The sequence below is a fragment of the Felis catus genome, chromosome D1 (assembly GCF_018350175.1).
Source record: "Felis catus isolate Fca126 chromosome D1, F.catus_Fca126_mat1.0, whole genome shotgun sequence".
NCBI lineage: Eukaryota > Metazoa > Chordata > Mammalia > Carnivora > Felidae > Felis > Felis catus.
Window position 1 is genome coordinate 92,084,885 of NC_058377.1, and position 23,132 is coordinate 92,108,016.

Consider the following 23,132-nt stretch of genomic DNA (forward strand, 5'->3'; position numbering starts at 1 on the left):
AATATCAATCAGTATAGGATTAATAGAAACCTGTTTTAAGGAGAGCTGTCTTAATTGAGTGGATTATTTTATAAAATGTACCTAGGCATGAAGCAAGATGTTTCTATTAATTTTGCAAACATTAATGCCTGTTTATTTTAAAGTCAAGCTTGATCCATGTAGGATCTCAATCAAATAGGGATAATAACCTCACTCATTGAGAGTCAGTAGAGAACACACACACATACACATACACATGCACCTGCCCCACTGCACATGGAAATATTCTTCACAACATGGAGGAAGTAATTATGCTATCCATGAATGTGAACTATTGTTTTCATAATAATGTCTTCCATACATGTGTAAAGTGTGTCAGAAGCCTCTTGCCTTCAGAAAGGATTGGGTCACAGGTACCTACGTTTCAAACCATTATGTTTTCAAAATCCCTGGGTCTCCCATTATACAGTATCCCCTCTGTAAATAGATAACATAAGCCCATTGTCTTTTACTGTGTTGGGTTTTGTGTATTCCTTCTCCCATATTCCAGCCCCTTTATTGGTTTACATACTGATTCTGTCCCAAGCTGTTCCCTACTCATCCCATTAAATTTACTTTGGCAGCAACTATATTTCCACTTCATCCCTTCCCCATAAAAGTGGACTCTGGTTGATAAAACAGAAGAAAAGGATGAAATAGATATTGGGTTGTTTTAAAAATGAGTTTGAGGGCTTAACAATCACGCTCAAGGCCACACTTCTAGCAGCAAATCTGGAAACTACAGTCTAGCACTAAAGAGGAAGCAGCGAAGAAAAAAAATTAAAAAACAAACAAAAACAAACAACAACAACAACAAAAATAAAAGAGGAAGCAGCATCCATTGCTGAAGGGCTGAAAACAGTCTCACTTTGGTCTGGCCCCACTTCTGCTTCAAGAATGTGGCTTTGCAACTGTGGTTACCATCCTCACAGAAAGAAAAAGCTTCTCACTCCTTCCTCCTCTGGTGTCACCCTCATAGGCCCCATGATTGTGCCCAGCTGTAGGGATGTTGAAAAGCAGGGAGTGCACATTTCTCAGGGTGTGTGAGGAGATGGTCTTTGCCAACCAGTAGGATTCCAGGGAGGAGGAACTTCCCACCCACAGACTGGCTCTCAGATGTGAGCAGCCATACTGAGTGAAAATGTTTACTCCATATGTTATTCATTATTATTTTCAATTTTCTATGAACTAAAATATATTTTCTCTTAAATAATTTTAAAGTAGAGAAAATTAGAGAGATTAACATAATAAAAACCCCATTACAAACCTACTCAACTTCATCAAAACTTAATTGTTTGCCTCTTTTATTTTTTTCCCCCGTAAGAAATAGAAGTTGAAAGATGGTGGTAAGTTCCTGCTTGGAACTTGTCAATTAGCCCATTCTTTTTCTATTCTTTCTCTTTCCATCTTACTAATGTTCATATATGTCATTTTCATGCAGGTTTTTCTAGTTGTAGTGCGTGTGTATGTGCCAGGTCAACAATAGAAGGAACCCAGGGGCCAAATGATCATGTGAACTTCTCAAACTATTTGCCTCCATACTTACTTCCATAAAAGAAAAATAAACTATCTTGCATAGGGTACTGCAATTCTGAATTAATACAAAGTAGATATTTGACTTTAGTAGATATTACCAAATCCTTTTACATGGTGTCTATAAAATTTGCATTCCCTTCATGTAGCTTAAGAGGGTTCCTGTTAGTATACTTTCTTGTCAACATTTAACGTTGTCAGACTTTTAATTTCTTCTGAGCTAATAGATAGGAAATAATATTCAATTTTTCTAAATTTTCTCTCTTTGATCACTAGTGTGGTTAAAGATTTTTTTTCCTAATTCTCTATATGATTTACTGTATGAATTGCCAGGTTATGTTCTTTGTCCTGTAAAGGTGAGCTGAGTATCTTTTCAGTATAGATTTATGAGACATATATAGTATGATTTTATATTAGAAAGTTTTTTTCTAACTTTAATGTAGAAAATTTCCCTCTATGTATCTCGCTTCTGTATACATTACCCCACATCATATTCATTTTAAAAAATTGATATACCTGGAGCAGCTGGGTGGCTCAGTCACGTGTATGAGTCTTCTTTTAGCTCAAGTCATGATCTCAGACTTTGTGAGATCAAGCCCTGGGTAGGGCTCTGCAGTGTCAGTGCAGAACCTGCTTGGGATTCTCTCTCTCCCTTTCTCTCCCTCTTGTCCCCCTCCCTGACTTGCTTTCTCTCAGAATACATAAATAAACTTAAAAAATAAAATCTGATATGCATAAACATATGTATGTATTTATATACATATATATTCCCACTCATTAACATGTGTACAGATATGTGTGTATATATATGTATTTATAAATATTTTAAAGTATATTTATTTTTAATTAGGCATATCATTCCCCAGACTATTGGTTTGTGTGTAAGTTGAGGTAGGATTTAATACATTTTTTTCCAAAAGCCTCTTTCTCATAGTGCCATTTATTGAATAGTTTACTTATACCTCTGAATCTATTATTTACCTAATTTCAATATGTTAGTGGATTTGTTCTTGAACTCTCCACCAAAATGGTTTATTTATCTGTTTTGACACCAATATTTTACCAGTTGATTTAATTACTGTAGATTTAAAATAAAATTGGTATTTGATAATTAGAGTGATCTTATTTCAAAATAATTTTCATTGTTTTCATTCTGTGTGTTTTCATAATGTTTTAAAGTCAAATTTCCAAAAAAATAAAATACTCTTGGAAATTGATTTGAATACAAGGAATTTAAAGATATGTTTGGGAAAATGTCCTCTATTGTTTCGAATCTTCCCATTTATAAACATAATGTATCAAATTTGTTTAGGATCTCATTTGTACCATTCAAAAATGTTTTATAAAGTTTTCTCTATAAAGGTATATTTGATATTTGTTATACTTCTAGAAGCCCTGTTCTGTTTGTGGCTTTTATGGCTATTTTATTGAATATTATGTTTTTTTTAAAAAAATGTTTTAATGTTTATTTCTTTTTGAGACAGAGAGAGACAGAGTGTGAGCTGGGGAAGGGGCAGAAAGAGAGGGAGACACAGAATCTGAAGCAGGCTCCAGACCCTTAGCTATGAGCACAGAGCCCGACACAGGGCTCGAACTCACAAACTGTGAGATTGTGACCTGAGCCGAAGTTGGACGCTTAACCAACTGAGCCAGCCAGCCTCCCCATTGAATATCATGTTTTCAAATAAGCTATTGCTGATTTGTAGAAAAAACATTTAATTTTTATATGAATCTATCATATAAAATCAGAATTTCTAGGCCAAATTGCTAATGTGGAACATATTTTTGTTATAGTGAATGAAAAATATTATCATATATTATCCATCAATATGAAATCTCAAACCTATATCAAAAAAATATAACTGGAAAACATACACAAAAATGACTATATGTGACTTAGTCTTGCTTTAAGATACAGAATGTTAAAAAATAATTACTGTTTATCAGTCAATTTGGATGTTGCGAAAGTTATTTCATGTGTAGTAATTTATAAAGTTTACATGCCATTTACAAGATGGTGCAATAAATCATAGAGAGAGCCAGATTCATTTTCTTATAAAGAACACAGAGCCAAAACTTAAAATGAAATATCAAAAAATTTTCTGAAATAAACTTATTCACCAAGAGAAGTAATGATTTGGGTCTTAAAGAATATCGAGCAAAAAGGAAGGAATGAAACTTAGAGAAGTTTTTGTTGCTGTTTGGGAAGGAGATAGCATCAACAAGTAAGATGAATAAGGAGCAATTTCAGGCAAATGCCAGATATTGGGAAATAACGTGGATTTTTTAAATCAGTTTTGGTCTAATATAGAGACTCTGTAGTAGAAAGGATTTCAGGGGAGGTAGTTTGGGCTTATAATGAATGCTATTATCTATTATCTATCTATCTATCATCTATCTATCTATCTATCTATCATCTATCTGTCATTTAATGACTCTGCTTTCACTCTTACATGAGCGTCTTTGAATGACACTAAAAAGAATCATTAGGCAAAATCAAGGATTCTCATTATATGTGACATATTTGTAGAATATATTTATCACTACATTGGCAAATCCCATAACTGTTTTTGAAGTTAAAGGTGTCTGGGGGATGAAGTCAAGACTGCATTATCACCATCTTATTGAAGATAACCCTTTGTGGTAGTGATAGCCATTGTGGGTGATTTGGGTGGGGTTTTGGTTATGACTTAAAAGTTATCATTGAAGGGGCGCCTGGGTGGCGCAGTCGGTTAAGTGTCCGACTTCAGCCAGGTCACGATCTCGCGGTGGGTGAGTTCGAGCCCCGCGTCGGGTTCTGGGCTGATGGCTCAGAGCCTGGAGCCTGTTTCCGATTCTGTGTCTCCCTCTCTCTCTGCCCCTCCCCTGTTCATGCTCTGTCTCTCTCTGTCCCAAAAATAAATAAACGTTGAAAAAAAAATTAAAAAAAAAGTTATCATTGAAAACATTCATATATTTATTTTTGCAACCCAAGAATTATATATTGATGTTTCATTATCCAAGACTTTTATGTAAACTTATGTGTGCCACAGCTTTAGTATTCTTGCCTTCAGGAATAGACAGTGCTTTTATGAATTCTCTGCCATTATTTGATATTTGTTGTAGGAGGATACAATATACGGCTGATATTGATAATGATCATTTGGTCTTTTAAATTGTATTAATATAATTGTTTTTTAGCTTACTATTTTTTTAAATGTTTATTTATTCTTGAGAGAGAGAGAGGCAGAGAATCTCAGGCAGACCCTGTACTGTCAACATAGAGCCTGATACAGGGCTCAAGTACACGAACAGTGAGATCATGACCTGAGCTGAAATCAAGAGCTAAATGCCTAAACAATAGAACCACCCAGGCACTTCAAAGTTTATTATTTTTATTCAAAAAATATTTTCATGTAGATTAAAGAGTCAAACAATAAAAATGATCTGATTTATAATGAGAAAAACACAGTCGCCTATTTCACATTCCCTATCCTTAATTTTGCTCCCCCATACTATTTCTTAATTTTTCTGGTTTAGGTATTATTGTGATGGTTAATTTTATGCGTCGACTTGGCTAGGCCACATTACCCTGATATTTGGTCGACTGTTTTTTCTGGATGTTTCTGCAATGGTATTTGTTAGATGAGGTTAACATTTAGAGCAGTAGATTTTGTATAAAGCAGATCACCCTCCATAATATGGTGGTCCTCTTTCAATCAGTTGAAGGCCTTTGATCTCAACTCTTCCCTGGGTCTCCAGCCTGCTGGCTGGCCCATCTGCAGTGTTTAGACTTGTCAAACCTCCACATTTATGTGAATTAATTCTTTCAAATAAGTCTCTTTCACCCCACCCCCATCTCTCTACCTCTATCTATTTATGTACATATATGCACATCCTGTTTATTCTATTTCTCTGGAAAATCTTGACTAATATGGATATTGCCTTCCAAATTTGGAAGATGAATCTCTACCTTTTCTTACCTTCTACCACTTCCTTTCTCCTCATCTTTATAGTATAATCACATCCTAATTTTTACTTAAATCAATATTTTTCGTGAGTGCATTTTTAGAACTATATCATTATTGTTCACTGTTGTACCATATAATGAACCATAAACTTGTCTTCATTCTAATACTTTTTCTTTCTCCTAATGTTAATCACTGTCTCAGTTCTTCATTTGCATGCTTTTTTTTCCTAAGTGTTTTATTAATGCTATAGGACACTTTTCAATATGCTCATACACTACTCCCTCTGAAAACTAAATGTATTTATTACTGATTCTCTCATCCTTGCCAGCCTAGTACCCTAATCTGAATCTCAGGTTTATAATTCCAGGTCTGGGCTACATACGACTGATTGGTTAAGTCAGAGTCAATAATTCATGTTCTAATTCATGTTCTAATTCATGTTAATTATCAGTATTTTACAAGCTTTTTTTTTAACGTTTATTTATTTTTGAGACAGAGAGAGACAGAGCATGAACAGGGAGGGTCAGAGAGAGAGGGAGACACAGAATCTGAAACAGGCTCCAGGCTCTGAGCGGTCAGCACAGAGCCCGACGCGGGGCTCGGACTCACAGACCTCGAGATCATGATCTGAGATGAAGTTGGACGCTTAACTGACTGAGCCACCCAGGCGCCCCTTTTACAAGCTTTAAGATATAGGTTCTATCTCAAAAAATGAGGCCAAAACCTCAGAAAAATATCTTGAGATGGTGGATTTTTGCTGTTTTGTCTTAAATTCCAGTAAGATATGGAAGGGGGAAATATTTGGACAAAATGAAGGAAATAATGAGGAGAATGGAATTAAACGGTTGATTTTTTTAGTATTCAAACTGAAGGAGTTTTAAAAGTTTTGAGTTGAGTATTAGTAGATTCTAAAATATATACCACCGTAATGTACCTACCCATATTTTTAAGACATGGGAAGTCTTAAATTTCTCAGACTCTCATCCATAAGTGACTAAATGAGGCCGATGATAACAGTCTTAATTTAGGAGTAGGGAAAATGTTTTGTTCTCTGAGGAATGAGTTTTTATTTATAATGTGCGCTTCATAATTCTAAATTGTTTCCAATGTAATTATTTTATGAGTAAAAGTTTTATTTCTTTATGATGTCAGCTGAAAGAACTGTCTGAAAATCAAAAGGGAAATTTTGGCATCATACTTACCAACACATTTTTTATTACATTGCATAATTTTTTAAACATATTTTTAATGTTTATTTTTGAAGGAGAGAGAGACAGAGTGTGAGTGGGGGAGGGGCAGAGAGAGAGAGACATAGAATCTGAAGCAGGCCCCAGGCTCTAAGCTGTCAGCACAGAGCCCTACGTGGGTCATGACCTACGTGGGTCTTGAACTCACAAACCGCGAGATCATGACCTGAGCTACCCAGGCGCCCCTACATTGCATAATTTTAAGAAAATTCCCATTGGTAGTAAATAGCCAAAAATTAGAGATGTGTTGATTACCTTCAAGTTACCTATTAGTTATTTAAGAGTTAGAGGTCAAATTGGAATTTTTTACTCATGTTTTGAATACTGGATTGAAACAATTGAATGCTGGGAAAAGTCACATGTAGGAAATTAGTAAGGATGTAATTGAGCACATACAACTCTTTTCCTTTGAAAAAACATGGAATGTGTTACAATATGAAACAATTTGTGTGTGTGTGTGTGTGTAATATACCTCAAACAAAATTGTTTTTAGAAAGAAAAATACCTTAATCACTAATTTATAAAACTAAATTATTGACTTATAGAATAGATTCATTTATTCATCCAACAAATATTTTGAATTTTAATTATACATTGTGAAAAATGCATGCATGATACTCTGCTTACACTCTTGTTATCTAATATTATAATAAAAACATAATATATAATACGAGTTTAACTATATCAGGTAATATTTTGAACAGGTGTTGCTTTTTTCCAACATAGAAGTCCTAATTTTTTTTTCCTGCAAAGGGAAATAAAGATATCCATAATAATCTGTCATAGATTTGGTGTGATTTGTGTTCAATTTGGGAAGAAGTGTTCTATGACCAGATAATATTTCCTATACCTGGGATACAAATTCAGATTGAAAGAGGAGCCCTGTGCAGTGACGTTTTGTTAAACTCTAAGGTGATGTGGGCCATGGATTGCAGGTAAAGGACAACTGTTATGAAGTGATTGCCTGTAAGGAAAAGATCTTTGAGAAAACTACTTACATTCACTCAAGTATGTCAAAATATTACATAAATGCTGCACCTTGTATTGACAGCATCTGTTCCTTGTCCTGGCCTAAAGGGTGTCAAACTAGGTATAAATTCAAAAATGCAAATTTTATTGCTTCCTTTCAAAGCTAAATTTTCACATTATACCTCAAACCATGAATAAATTCTACAGATTTACACTTTCTTCCCCTTCACCTCATCATCAGTCCTCTTTATTCATGAAAAATATGCTCGACTCTCCATGTATATATATATTCTTTTAATTTCCATCCTGCCAAAGGACTGAACAGAAGTATGTTTGTAATTCTAATACTGATGATGTTGATGATGGCAATGATCACAGTGATGATAATGTTAAAGAAAATGATTTTGATAATAATGATTAGCATGATGATGATGATGTTATTTTTTTCAAGTTTTTATTAAATTTCCAGTTAGTGAACATACAGTGTAATATTAGTTTTAGGTATAGAATTTAGTGATTCATCATGTACATACAACACCCAGTGCTCGATGATGATATTATTTCTGATAGCAGTTCCAAGTCCTTACTCATTTCTGCATTGTTGGTTGTATGGAAGAAGAAGAAAACCATTAGTATTTTCAGACAATTATGGAGAATGAGTCTATCAGGAAGAAGACACTATCATAAATATACTTTATATCCATTCTTTCCATTTGCACTGCCAGCATTAATCTCTCTACTCATTGATTCATTCATTCATCTATTCAATACATGCTTATTAGGTATAACTAAGGTACTAGAATACCACAGAGAGCAAACATAGACACAGCTATTACCTCCATGGACCCTCAATCTAGTAGAATACATGAAGGTTAGTTCCATAAAACTAATTGAAAAATTGCATCTATAATAAGTGCCATGATTGAAAGTGACATAATGCTACTACAGCGTATAAAAGAGGGCTTTGATATAAATTATGAGCAAGGAATTAATGAGCCTTAGGAGTTAAGGGAAGACAGGAAAAAAAAAAAAAAGTATCCCAGGAACAGCAGTCAAGAGAAGCACGATAAGAATATTAGTGATTGAAAGGCATTTTGTCTGAATTAGAGAAAGCTAGGGGAATGTGGTTCAAGATATAGCAAGAAAAATAGGTAGGACCATACCAAGCTGAATCCTGTTCTCTTATGTTACATAAAAGGGGAAGTTTGATCAAAATATTTTAAGCTGGAGGATGCCCTGATAAGATTTGCATTTTGAAAAGGTCACTCTGACTTGGCTGCTGTCTGAAGGTAGTTGGAAGGGAGCATACTGACTGGATAACAAGTCATAGATTTAAAAGAAAAAAAAAAGTAACCTGGTATTTGGCATGGCCAACTACTCTGTTTTAATAAGAAAGAAATCAATGTCTAAGAGATACAATAACTTTTATGATTAGTACCAGAACCTGATGTAAAAGAAACAGAATTTAGATTATTTATTCTAAATATTTTTTCAATGATACTCTGACATGTAGTTATTAAGTATTAGAGCCAAACTTGCTTAACTGTTTGTGCTCTTAGATCAATTTCTGTCACCTTTACTTTGCCGTTTCTTCCAGAGTTCTCATTCATTTTCAATACTTTTTGCTATTTTCTCTCTCCTGCCAAACAAATACATCATCTTGTAATTCTGAACTACAAAAAAATCTGTGATACCCTAAGGCTCTTCTCGCACATTTCCAATGATGTAATAACTTATTCATAAACATACTATTTTTCCAATAAATTGCATGTTTTCTGAGGGTAGAGGCAATAATTTGATCTGTTTTCCTTCCACTGATTCTGATTTGATGTCTTGTATGTAATGGGTGTGTCAACAAGGATATTACTTTGAGAACCGTTAATATTCTTTATGAATACATTACATTGTATTACCATATATTTCTGAAGAACATTTTGTCATTTAAGAAGAACAAAAATATATAACCATAGTTTTATTCATGCGCATTTCACCAAGTACTAAGGCTGACATGGCGAAACTTGACAATCCTAGAGGGAAGAAGTAGGAACTGCCCATTTACCAAGTCTTTCTTCGGGTCAGAAAGATTTGCCAACATGGTTGTGTATGTTTGTGACCATTTCGTAATTTTTATAATCCAGCCCCTAAAATCAATTACTCTGAAAGCCAAAATAACTGTTTTAAAGGTGAGTAAAAAAATACTACAGACCTCCCTAAAACTCTTCAATAAATTCTCACTGCACTTAAAATACAGTCCAGACTCCTACTACATATGAAGTGATCCTATGTGATGAAGCCATGTGGGGGCCTCCCATCTCAGGTTCTTTCACTCTGCCCTCAGTCACTGTGCTCCACCACTACGTCTTTTCTCAACGCTTCAAATAGTGCAGGCTCACCTCAGCCTGGTGGTCTTTGCACTGGTTCTTTCCTGCTCTCAAGGTTTCTTCCTACACAGTCTCCTAGGTCTCATTTCTTATCATATAGATCTCAGCTGCAGCATAAGCCTCTCAGAGAGAACTTCTCTGACCATGTCTCCAGTACCACTCACCCTCTGTCACATCACACTGCTGTATATCCTCCCCAGGACTTCTCATGATTTGACATTTTCACAGATACGCACTTGCATATGATCTGTCTTCTATAACTACACGTTCCATGAAAACAGAAACTGTGTCTGTCTGGTTCACTATTTTATTTCTAGAGAACAGAATATCACCTGTCACTTGGAAAGTACTCAATAAATATTTGTTAGAAAAGAAAATAATTCAATCAGTAGCTAAAGAAATCATGCTATTCTTTTTTTAAATGTTTATTTAGTTTTGAGAGAGAGAAAGAGCGAGAGGGAGCAAGGGGGGGAGAGGCAGAGAGAGAAGGAGACACAGAATCCAAAGCAGGCTCCAGGCTCTGAGCTGTGAGTACCAGAGCCCAATGCGGGGCTCGAACCCATGAACCATGAGATCATGACCTGAGCTGAAGTCGGATGCTTAACCGGCTGAGTAGCCCAGGTGCCCTGAAATCATGCTATTCTAAGGCCTCCTCTGGACCACTACCTCAAAGCAGCTATAGGCACAGGGTTCCAGATCTTTCTTTCATTGACAGAATTCATGACACCTATATTACCTCCCAATTTACTATGAGATGTGTTCAGAGAGAAACATAGAGAGTTTTATGGCATTGGGTATAAAGAAAAAGAATCCAAGAACTTGGAATAATAACTGGTTTCCTTCATTGGGAGTTAAATTTACACCAATATGCTTTAGAAAATTGAACTCTTTGGTAAACCATGCCTTTATAGAACTACAGAGAGCAGCTATTAAAAATAATGTAAGCTTGTATATTAGCAAGTGTAAAGTAAGAGGGATTGAGAGAATGAAACATTCAGAGAATAATTTAACTACCTGTTATACTAGATTAAATTAATATATATTAGGTGTGATTCATCGGGACAGTTTAAAAAAAAGTGGTGACCTGAAATTGTGTCAGATATAAAATTAATTCTGACAATCTATTCATACTATTCTGATGATTTGGATCTTCAAAGGAACCTCATACTATTCTAGCTGTACATTCACAAGACACCCAGCAAATACTCTTTATACACCGGGCTTCATTAACAGAACAATAGTAAATGTTTACATAACATTTATCATATCCCAGTTACTGTTATATGTACTTCACATATGTTAACAAGTGTGATCTTTATGATGGTCCTTCAGAGTGACTAATTATTCCCACTTAACAGAGAAGACTAAGTAACTTGACCAAGATGAAACTTATCAGAGCTAACATGTGAACATAAGCAGTCTGTCTCTAGGTCCACACTCTTGATTACCATACAATGCCACTTCTCACACAATCCTCTTCTGTCCGAAAAACAATTATGTGTGTGTCAAATAGAGTCAAACGTGGCTAACAGAGCTGGGAAATGAAGTCAGATATAATAAGTCTGAGCAGTGAGAAACAGAGAACTAAGGGGAATTACAGAAACTTTTAAATGATTCAAAAAAAATTTATTTGGATTCAAAGGGATTGTCTTAGCTTGGGCTGCTATATCAAAGCACCAGAGAGGAGTGGATTAGAGTCAACAGAAATTTATTTCTCACAGTTCTGCAGGCCAGGAAGACCATGATCAAGGCAGCAGCACATTTGGCATCTGGTGAGGTGTCCTGGGGCCTCACATAAAAGAAAGGGGCAGGTAGCTCTCTGGAGTCTCTTTTACAAGAGCACTAATCTCATTCCTGAGGGCTGTAACCTCATGACCTAATTGCCTCTCAAAGGCTCTACCTCCAAACACCATTACATTGGAGATTAGGTCTCAACATATGAATTTTGGGGGAGACACATTCAGTCTGGTGAGGGAAAGATTTTGATTGCTTTCTCTCCGGTTAATTTTGCCTGGTATAACCTAGAGTTGTAAGCAAATTTCTTAAATTCTGAAAAAGATAGTTTATAACTTTAGAATAACTAGTGGACTCTACTGTACCTGTTACCTTAGAAAAACTCCTTATTTGTGAATTCCAAATCATTTTAGGTACATTACAGCAGTCTAAACACATTTCTGAAACTTACTTTTGACGAAATCACGTAGTCTGTTATAGTTGCTTTTATACATATTTACAAATTCTTTCTCCATTAAAAAAAATTGCTTGGGGGTGCCTGGGTGGCTCAGTCAGTTAAGCATCCGACTTCGGCTCAGGTCATGATCTCACAGTGAGTTCGAGCCCCACGTGAGGCTCTGTGCTGACAGCTCAGAGCCTGGAACCTGCTCCAGATTCTGTGTCTCCCCCTCTCTCTGCCTCTCCCCTGCTCGTGCTCTGTCTCTGTCTCTCTCTGTCTCTCAAAAGTAAATAAACATAAGAAAAACTGCTTGTATTGAAGACATATTCAAAATTACATAGTGGCATACGAAATATATATATATATATATATATATATATATATATATATATATAAAGATAGGGGAGATAGGGGTACAAGCCCCAGCTGTACTACCTACCACAAATACAACTTTTTGCCAAAATGCTTCTTTTGGACTCATTTCCTTACTTTTACTCTTATTTCCTCACTTATTTCCTTTACTTTTACAGCAAGAAGTATGCTTCCATTGCTTTTATCTGCTCAGTAATTTTCTGGGGGGGATTTTCCTTCTATTCTTTTGATTCTGATTATTATTTTTTAATAAATATTTATTTGTTTGGAGAGAGAGACAGAGAGAGCATGAGGAGGGGAGGGGCAGAGAAAGGGGAAGAGAAAGAATCCCAAGAAATCTCCACTTAACTGACTGAACCACCCAGGCACCCCATCTGATGATTCTTATACTCTTGATATCCCCATATTTTACAGCAAACAGACCTTATTAAGAGACAATCAAACATATAGATTCTGTCTGTCTGTCTCTCTTTGCTAGGCATTTTGTTCTATTAATATTTATTTATTTTTGAGAGAGAGAGTGTGAGCAGGGGAGGGGCAAAGAGAGAGGGAGACACAGAATCTGAAGCAGGATCGAGGCTCCAATGAAGCAGGATCCCGGCTCCAAGCTGTCAGCACAGAGTCTGATGTGAGACTTGAACTCATGAATGGTGAGATCATGACCTGAGCCAAAGTCGGACACTCAACTGACTGAGCCACCCAGGCGCCCCTTTTATTTTTTTAATGTTTATATATTGTGAGAAAGAGAGAGAGAGAGAGAGAGAGAGAGAGAGAGAGAGAGTGTGTGTGTGTGTGTGTGAAAATGTGAGGAAGGAAGGGGAGAGAGAGAGAGAGACAGACAGAGAGAGACAGAGATCCCAAGCAGGTTCTATGCTCTCAGTACAGATTCCAACACAGGGATTGAACTCACAAACCATGAGATCATGACCTGAGCCAAAACCAAGAGTAGATGCTTAATGGACTGAGCCACCCAGGTGCCCCTCTTTGCTAGGGATTTTAATCTTCCCAGGATAGGAAGGCAGCTGGAAATGGGTAGCACTATAGATTAAGGTGTACTAATTCCCGATTCTTTAATCTCTGAAGTTGTGCTGTCTCCTGTCTTTACCAAAGATTGGGTGATTCCTCCACTATTGTGATTTAATCCACATCCTTTCAAAAAGTTGCTGTATGCATGCTCAAGTCAATAAAGTTCCTCTTCTACTTACTATCAAGGAAACTAAACGATACTTGGGAAATAATTCCCATTCTAATGATCATCAGAATTGTTAGCCTGGGCCATATGAATTGATAGCTATGTAAAGGATTAACTAGAAAATTCTACATAAGCAATCTTTACAGACCACCTAGACAATTTGCAGTACCCAGTGCAAAATGAAAATGCAGGCCTCTTGTTCAAAATTATTTAGACTTTCATATGATGACTGCCATTTTTCATTCCCCCAAATTCATGTTAGATGCTTAATACCCAATGCAATCATAGTAGGAGATGCGACCTTTGGGAAGTGATTGGTGTACTACCCACCTGAATCGGAATAATGCCCTTATAAAAGAGTCCCCAGACAGTTCCATTGCCCCTTCCTCTATGTGAGGACATGAAAAGTCGGTACCCTGAAGAGCACCCTTATCCAATTATGTGGCACCCTGATCTTGAACTCTCAGCCTCCAGAACTGTGAGAAATAAATTTCAGTTTTTTATAAACTACTCAGTCTGTGGTATATTTTTACAGCAGCCCTAAAAGACCAAAACAGTGACAATGGAGCATTAAACCAAGTATGGAGTCCACGCGTTGCATACCTGTGAAGCTGGCCCTTGCATACTTATTATAATGGACTTAAATTCAGATATTCCTGGGCACCTGGGTGGCCCAGTGGGATAAGCATCCTACTCTTGGTTTGGGCTCAGGTCATTATCTCACAGTTTCATGAGTTCAAGCCCCACATCGGGCTCTGAACTGACAGCGAGGAGCTTGTTTGGGATTCTCTCTCTCTCTCTCTCTCTCTCTCTCTCTCTCTCTTTCTCTGTCCCTCCGCCACTCATATGGTCTCTGTCTCTCTCAAATAAATAATCTTTATAAATGAAATTAAATTAAATCAGGATGTTCCTTAGACATCCTGATATTTTTTAAACATAATGTCATTGTTAATACCTCTCTTCTTTCTTTATTAACTATTAACAAGAAATAAATGAAAAGAAATGTAATTCCAGTAATCCCAGGACTGGCAGTGGTATTTACTATGGGCAAACTATAATAAGACTAGAAAAAATTAGATGTATATTTTACTATCAATTAAGATAAATATAAATATTCTGATTATTAGACTGAAGACTAATCTGTAGTATAATCTGTAAAAAGTTGTTAATATTTGTACCATGGAAATAATCTTTATTTTTGTAAAGTTTATCCATTAGAGTATTTGGATGCATTTCATTTACAATTATAAAGTAATGAGATAAATAATGCTAAAAGTATTTTTTTTAATTTATGATTTCTTAATAACTAGCTGTATGATCCTGAAAAAGTTAAAATATTTTTGTACATCTTTTTTCTCATTCTCAAAAAACTTCAATTTTTCTTCTTTTGTCTCACTGGGTCATGGTGAGCATAGAACATGAATTCCCTGAAAATGGGGAAAAAACACACACAAATAAAGTAATAGCAATACTACTGCACTTATTAATATTGTCATTATATTATGTCACTTCCTAGCTATTAAATATCCAAGATGGAGCAGGCAAGCTAAACTTGTGGTATTTGAAGTCTTTTCTAAGGCACTTTTAATTAACATAAAGAATAAGAGGGAAATTTTTTTGACTGATTTATAAGTTCTAAATAATGTGACATATCTTTCTGACCGAAGATTGTGTTTCGATCATGTGGCACTATCTGTGGTGCCTCGCACAGTTTCAGATGTGTAGTACTTAGTATAATCTGTAAAACTTTGCCCTGTGGTGTCTCCATAATCTAACTTTAAGGTTAGATTCCCTTTGCTAAGGGAATGGGTTAATTTATTTTCAAATAGGTATTGATTCCTTCTGGCATATGATTTTAATAATCAAAGGACTTAAGAACTTTGAGTTCCACTCACCATGCATGTTTCCCATTGTTACATTTTGATTTGCCAAGCTTTTGCCATTTCTCTGTTTCTGTATTCCCTGAAATGACAGTTTAAGCCTCCTAATTTTTCAAAGTATAGATAGTTATAAAAGAGCATTGCAGGTTCAGATTTTTCATATGTTGAGTTAACACCATTAGATACTGCCATGAAAGCAGGTGAATCGGCATAAATCATACAATCATACAGCTGGAAGAAAACTCCAAAGGTCACACAGTTAATTCTCTTGAATCCACATAGACTGCCTTGAAATTAACCTAGACAAATAGGTGTCTGTCCAAGAACGTAAAGGTCAAATGGCACCATGAATGTATGAACACCCATAGCCAAGTGGAGTATGAGGTGATTATTTTAAGTAATACAAGCACATTAGGTAATACAAGCACAATATCTTCTTAGTAGTTTAATCATCTGAACATAGGAATATTTCCATTTATATAGTAGTGCTGTTAGCAGAAGAAAGTGATTGGAAGTCTGAAAGATGGTATTAGAAGGATTTTGTTGAAACTGAAAAAAGAAACTACATACAAAATGCCCGTATCAGTTATCTAACGCTATGTAACAAACCACCACGAAGCTTAATGACTTAAAACAATAATAACAATTTATTGCCCATGATTACAAAACTTGGGCAAGGCTCAGTGGGAATTGATCATCTTTACCCATATGGTGTTGACGGGAGCATGTTGACTTGGTTTGTAGGATACAAGAGAGGTTCTCTCACATGTCTGGCAAAACAGATAGGGATTGCTAGAATGCATGGAGAATGCTGAAATTCTGAAAAAGAAGAGTCCTAATTTTTGTTTTTTACATGTAGACTTACTCTTCAAAGACAAGAATGGAAGATCCATATCTTTTAATAACCAGGGATATTGCTCATAGAGTGTCACATCTGCTGTATTTCGTTGATCAAGCAAGTCACAAGGCCAGTGGGCACTGCTAAGAGAGGTAGAATAAGTCTTGATATGAAAAAGGCAAGGATGTACAAAGAAGGATCAAGTTTCTAGAAACAAATCTCAGTAAAATCTAGCATGATAAATCATGCCTCCTCCGGTGAGAAATATATCCACCCCCTGCAACACCTCCCCAAACACATCTCATCATAGAATCAGACTTGAAGTCCAGTATCTTTTGCTCTGCGTCAGGGCTGGCTTTGAATGGTACTTCCTGGGTTCAAGTCCAGTTCTTCTGGAGAATTGAACATTTAAAAGGCTGGTTATCAGGGCACCTGGGTGGCTCAGTTGGTTAAGCGTCAGACTCTTAGTTTCAGCTCAGGTCATGATCTCATGGTTTCGTGAGTTCGAGCCCCACAGCAGGCTCTGTGCTGGAGCCTGCTTGGGATTCACTGTCTCTGTCTCTCTCAAAGTAAATAAATAAACTTAAAAAAAATTAAAAGGCTGGCTATCTGCCCCTAGTATTATTCATGAGTCAAGGATGGGATAGTAGAGACTAGAAGGGAAGGGGAGAAAATAGGTACAAGCAGAGAGGAAGGCAAACTATAAGAGACTCTTAAATACAGAGAACAAACTGAGAGTGATGGACATTGAGAGGGCACTTGTTGGGATGAGCACTGGGTATTGTATGTAAGCGATGAATCACGAGAATCTATCCCCCAAAACAAGAGCACACTGTATACACTGTATGTTAGCTAACTTGACAATAAATTATATATAAAAAAATAAAAATAAAGAGTGGAAGAATATGCAGCACATAGCAGTCTCTGCTCTGTAGCTCTTCTGAAATTCAGCTGTTGCTTGCTTTCAGAGCCTCCTAATTATGCAGACAAGGAAGGTTTTCTGAACAGAAACCGGTTCTGGCCTGTGAGAACACATCCACTGTCCCATGGCTAGCCTTGGCCCCTGGCTCTATCTTCTGAGCTATCAGCTTTGTTCTGAGACGCCATTCCCTTATCATAAGAAATAACTATTTGTTGCTAACTTTTCTTCCTGATACTAAACACGTGGTGGCCGAAGTCTCTTTTCATTAGGAAGTATATTAATCCCTATTAGCCCAAGTCTGTACATATTTCTAATAACTTTGTATTAAGTTGATGTATGAAATTATAGTTCATTAGACAAAAGCCATACCCACAATGTCTTCAAGATAAGCCCTTCTCAACTTTTGGCTGCAAGCCATGGTTGTACTGGACATTGCCTTAATATTCTTAGAATAGTTTGTTTTGTTTTGGGTTTTTTTTTTTTTTTTCATGCTGGGGGAATACAGGATAAAACTCCTTAAGTCCTTCTGAGCTTTTAAAAAGAGGTCTTATAAAACACCCTGGATTTGATCTTTTAACTGGCAGTGCCCTGAATTTGATCTTTGCCTGAGGCTATTTTAACTTTGAGGCTGGGATTAGAAAAAAAAAAAAAAATTGCAACCTGGAAAGTCCTCAGATAGGAATATTTCCTCTATATTTTGTTTCAAAATGGAATATTTTCTCCTTTAGCTCATCACCCATCTTCTATTTTATCATACCCAGTAAAGAAAGTCAACTGGCACTTTAGACATTCGGCCTGGGTACCTTCTTATTCAGATATATTTTCTACATTTTATGCTAACCCAGTCAGCACTTTTGCCAATTTTCCCAGCAGTGGAACAACACTGGTTTTCTTTCCTTCGGTCTTCTACCAACAGTGTCCTCACTGCCCATCCAGCCCAGGACCACTTGGTTATAAGCCAAGACCACTTATTTTAAGTTTCTGTCATGTAGCACGCCATTTCCACATATCAACAGCTATCTTATTTACATATTACTGAGTAAATAATCACTAAACACTTAGCTACTTGAAACAACCATAATTTTCCACTTCCCACAATTTTATAAGAAAGTAAGACTCTGATGGATACGTCTACTGCTCAATGTCGTGTTGGTTGTGGTCACTTAGCTATTTAGTGACTGCTGCATCTAGCTGGGAGCAAAGTTGATTCTGGAAGATCTCAGATAGTTTTAGTCACACACCCACTACTTTAGTAGGGGTAGATAGAATGCCTGCTATCAGACTGGGCCTGCCTGCATATTTTCTCTCATTATTCAGTAGTCTAATCTGAACGTCTTTGCACAGCAGCTAGATCCCAAAAAATTAAAGCAGAGGCTATTAGTCCTCTGGAGACATAAGTGTAGATTTGGTGGTACATCTTCACTACATTCTATTGGCAAAAGACAGCCACAAGGCTAGCTCAGACTCTAGAGGAAGATACCACATCCATGTATCGATGGGACTGTGGTATGTATGGACATGTCAAACTGAAGAAATTCTTTGAAGTTATGTTTAAACATAATCTATCACTTCCTAGGATAATTCTGGACCTATAGTGAGTGATTAATAAATGTCAGTTGTCTTTCATTGACACCCATCAGATGATGTATATGTTACTCCTTAATAATGAATGTATTTATTAAATAATAATTTGAAAAATAAAATGAATTTCACTCTCACTACAGTAATCTGGTTTTCAGTTTTAAATTTCTCCTTTTGTAAAAAATATTTTTTTAAGTTTATTTATTTATTTATTTATTTATCTATTTATTTATTTATTTTTGAGAGAGAGAGATAGAGAGAGAGAGAGAGAAAGCGAGCAGGGAAAGGGCAGAGAGAGAGGGAGAGAGAGAATCCTAAGCAGGCTCCACACTTTCAGCGAAGAGCGTGACACAGGGCTTCATCTCATGAACGGAGAAATCACACCCTGAGCTGAAATCAAGAGTTGTATGCTTAACCAACTGAGCCACCAGGTGCCCCTTAAATTTCTCCTTTTTAAATAAAGAAGGAATATTTTCAGTGACAAATGATTTTGAGAAATCACATAGTATCGTGACTACAATAGATTTGGCAACTCCAAGGTCATTGGTGCCCTTGTCTTTTTATATGTCCTGAAGACTTTTCCACTACATTGAGGATTAAAAGAGGATGAGAGAGAGTAGAATCTGTGAATAAGAACTATTCAAACTTTACTGCTTAAAATATTATAGGATGTGGGGAAGAGAGAGATTGTCGTGAAGACATGTGTTTCCACTACCTCAGCCTTATCTACTTCTATGTAAGGAATTTAAATTTAACAATTTAAAACTTATGTGAACTTCCCACGCTCTCTTTCTTCAATCTTTGATTGCATTGCTTGCTCCAGCCCATGAAAGTATGTGCTGTGTAGGTGAGATGCAGTCATCTAAGCAATGAGGTAGGTGTGCTGAAGTCATCGTCTATATTTTCTATAGATACAAAGTGGAATATTAGATTAATATCATGTGGCCTGATTTTTACCCCCCCCCCTGTTTTTTATACACAGATTTTTTTTTTTTTTTTTTTTTTTTTGCTTCTGAACAGTTCCGTTGGAGTATAGGACAATTTCTAGCTAAGTGCATTCAGGAGTGTTGACATCTTATTTGTTCGGTGTCAGGCTTCAGAGAAGGAGTTCAAAAGGCCCTGGAAGCCCTGATGATTAGGAGACTCAGGTGACACATCGGCTGTGACATAAGCCGCCGTATGTGGTGTCACTGGCCAAGGCCGCTGGGTTCTGGCAGAGCAGTCTCTACCACCAGCTGAGGAGAAGACATACTTTCATCTTCATGAGTGTGACAGACATGTCAGAGAGTCTTTTCAAAGCTCTGCGTTGGCCACGCTGAGAAAGAGCATTGAAATATGTTTGCAGGAATGAGGCGGAGAGCCCTCTGTCGCCCAAAATCTCTGCAGGGAGCAGCAAGAGAGCCTTGTGTTTTTGTCATTTCCGCACGTGCATCGCTCAGTCTACACAACGGTGTTCACGGAGTGAAGAGGAAAGAGAAGGGGCTGAAAGGGATCTGAGGGTAGGGGCCAGGGTAGTGACTCGTGCCAACTCCAGTCTTCAGTGAGTCCCACTCCCGCACAAAGATCAGAAGAAACTGAGAAAGATGGCAATAGACAGTGCAGTGCAGGTGATCGAAGAGCAAAGGCTGAACCCCATTCCCGTAGAGTTGAGGGGAGCCAGAGAATGAGTCCGGAGGTACAGATCATCAGAGAGGAAGAAAAGTTTTACAAACTGGCCTCTGGGTTTCTACAAGTGACACGCTAAAGCCCAAAGGGAAGGCTCAATGAAGGGAGTGGTGAGAAACTTCTGGAATACAATGTGCAGTGACTAAGGAAAAAAAAAAGACATTTTGGGAATGCTGAAAAATAAAATTGTGTGAAGGCTCTTAAACACTTCATTCAGAGAAAAATCCATTAAGTTCTTTCTTCACATCAGACACTGTACTAAGTATAAAAAAAGAAAGGCTCTAAATTTTGAGGTAATCATTTTTCATATTGTAAAAATAGGCATACAAACAAATAATTAGGATTCAATGCTCAGAATACTAAAATACATAAAATTATAAACTATCTCCACCTTCCATCCACAGCATTGTCTCATTTTTTTTTTTCTTTTTACCAGATGAGACTCTATTTACAAAGGTAAAAATGTCAGTAAGAAAATGAAATTTGGCCAGTATTTGTGAATTTTTATCTTCTAGTATGGGGAAATTTCAAACTTCCCTTTGTTTTTAATGTGCGGAAGAGTTGTTGGTAGTTCTGTCCTGTCCATGGAGTCTTTAATCTGGGACTGATTTCTTTTTTTTTTTTTTAATTGCCTGTTTATGTTATACATTTCTACTCTTATAAATAACTCACTTCCACCAGGCCAATGTTTTTTTAGTTTGCATATAAATTTAATTCTGCTGTCCATGCTCTTGAATCTTCCTGAAGCTTTCCTCTCCATTCTTAGATCCAGTCTAATTTTAAAACATTTACAGTGAAAGGCACAAAGGAAAGAACATGGCAAGTTATATAATTATAATAATATTAGCATTTATATTTGCTATGTAATTTGCTGACAAATTCACATGAATCATCACGTCTAATATTTTCAGTAATTTGTAAGTTCAATACTACTTTTTTGTTTGTTGTTTGTATAAGGCATTATAAATTAGATGAAATAAAGCAACTTGACCAATGTTAAAGGTTCAATAAGAGGTGCATTAAATTTGGGGACCTATACACTATGTCATAAAATCTTGCCTATTTTGCCAAGCTTAAAATTTTGTCACATAAAATCAAGAATATAGGAAAGGATTTTTTATACATTAAAGAACAGTATTTGGGATTTATGAAAAAAAAAAACACTACGTGATGCTTGGAACAGCACAGTTCAGGTCAGTGAAGAGAAGTAGTTTTGCCTTCTAAACCAACATGTTTAGTTGAAGACAATAAGAACTATTAAAATAAAAATATATTAGGGGCACCTGGGTGGCTCAGTCGGTTAAGTGTCCGACTTTGGCTCAGGTCACGATCTCACTGTTTGTGAGTTCGAGCCCCGTGTTGGGCTCTGTCCTGACAGTTCAGAGCCTGGAGCCTGCTTCAGATTCTGTCTCTGTGTCTCTGCCCCTCCCCTGCTCACTCTCTCTCTCTCTCTCTCTCTGTCTCTCTCTCTGAAATATAAAATAAAACATAAAAAAAATTATATTATATTTCGGCTTCCAGGAATATGGGGCAGACATATGTGTTCCAATTTCTCCCCCTGAATAATCTTTAGTTTTGTTCCAATTAAAAGCCCTGGACGTTATATTAAAAAAAGAAAACAGAAAACAGAAAAAGAAAAGTAGAGATAAGAAGAAAGACCAGCTAGAAACTCAAAAAGGACCCCAAAACAACATGGTGGTGGTGAGTTCCTGGGTTTTCCTTTTGCCTCATATCACACACTTGGAGTTTAAAAAATTACCCACCTGGGTACACCAACGGACACAGATAATGCCCAACAAAAGCCTGCTCTCTCTAGCCAAAGGGCTAGGAAAGAATTTTTAGATCACCAATGCTCAACTTAGCCATACAGCACCACAAGATCTGGCTCCACTCCTATGTCAGCAAGGCCTAAATGTATAGCCTACACTTGTACCTGTCAGGCTGTCAGTAGGCTTCCTCCTCAGCCACCAGGCTGGAGTCAGGGACAGCTAGGTGGGGAGCCTGCACTTTTATCCCTGCTGAGCAGTAACAGATCCCCACACTATGCAATGCCAATGGAGTCCATATGACAAACCTGGACTTGCACCTCGGCAAGCATCAACAAATCGGTCCTACCCCCAAGCGCTGTGTCAGTGTGGACCACATGTGGAGACAATCTCCCACTCTGCTCAGCAGAGATGGAGAGCGATTCCCCTGCACCGCCACCACCCCCGTGAGTGTCAGGAAGCTGTCTGGGGGAATCTAGACTTCTGTTTCCACCAGGCAATAATTCAGTGGGACCCCTACCTTTTGCCCTGCTAGGGCCATGTCAGAAAAAGCCAGTGACAAAGATGGGCTCAACATTTCCCTCAGCATGACCCAACTTGTGACAGGTTTCTTCCTGCCTCTAGGTTTCTGACCATCCTTTCCTT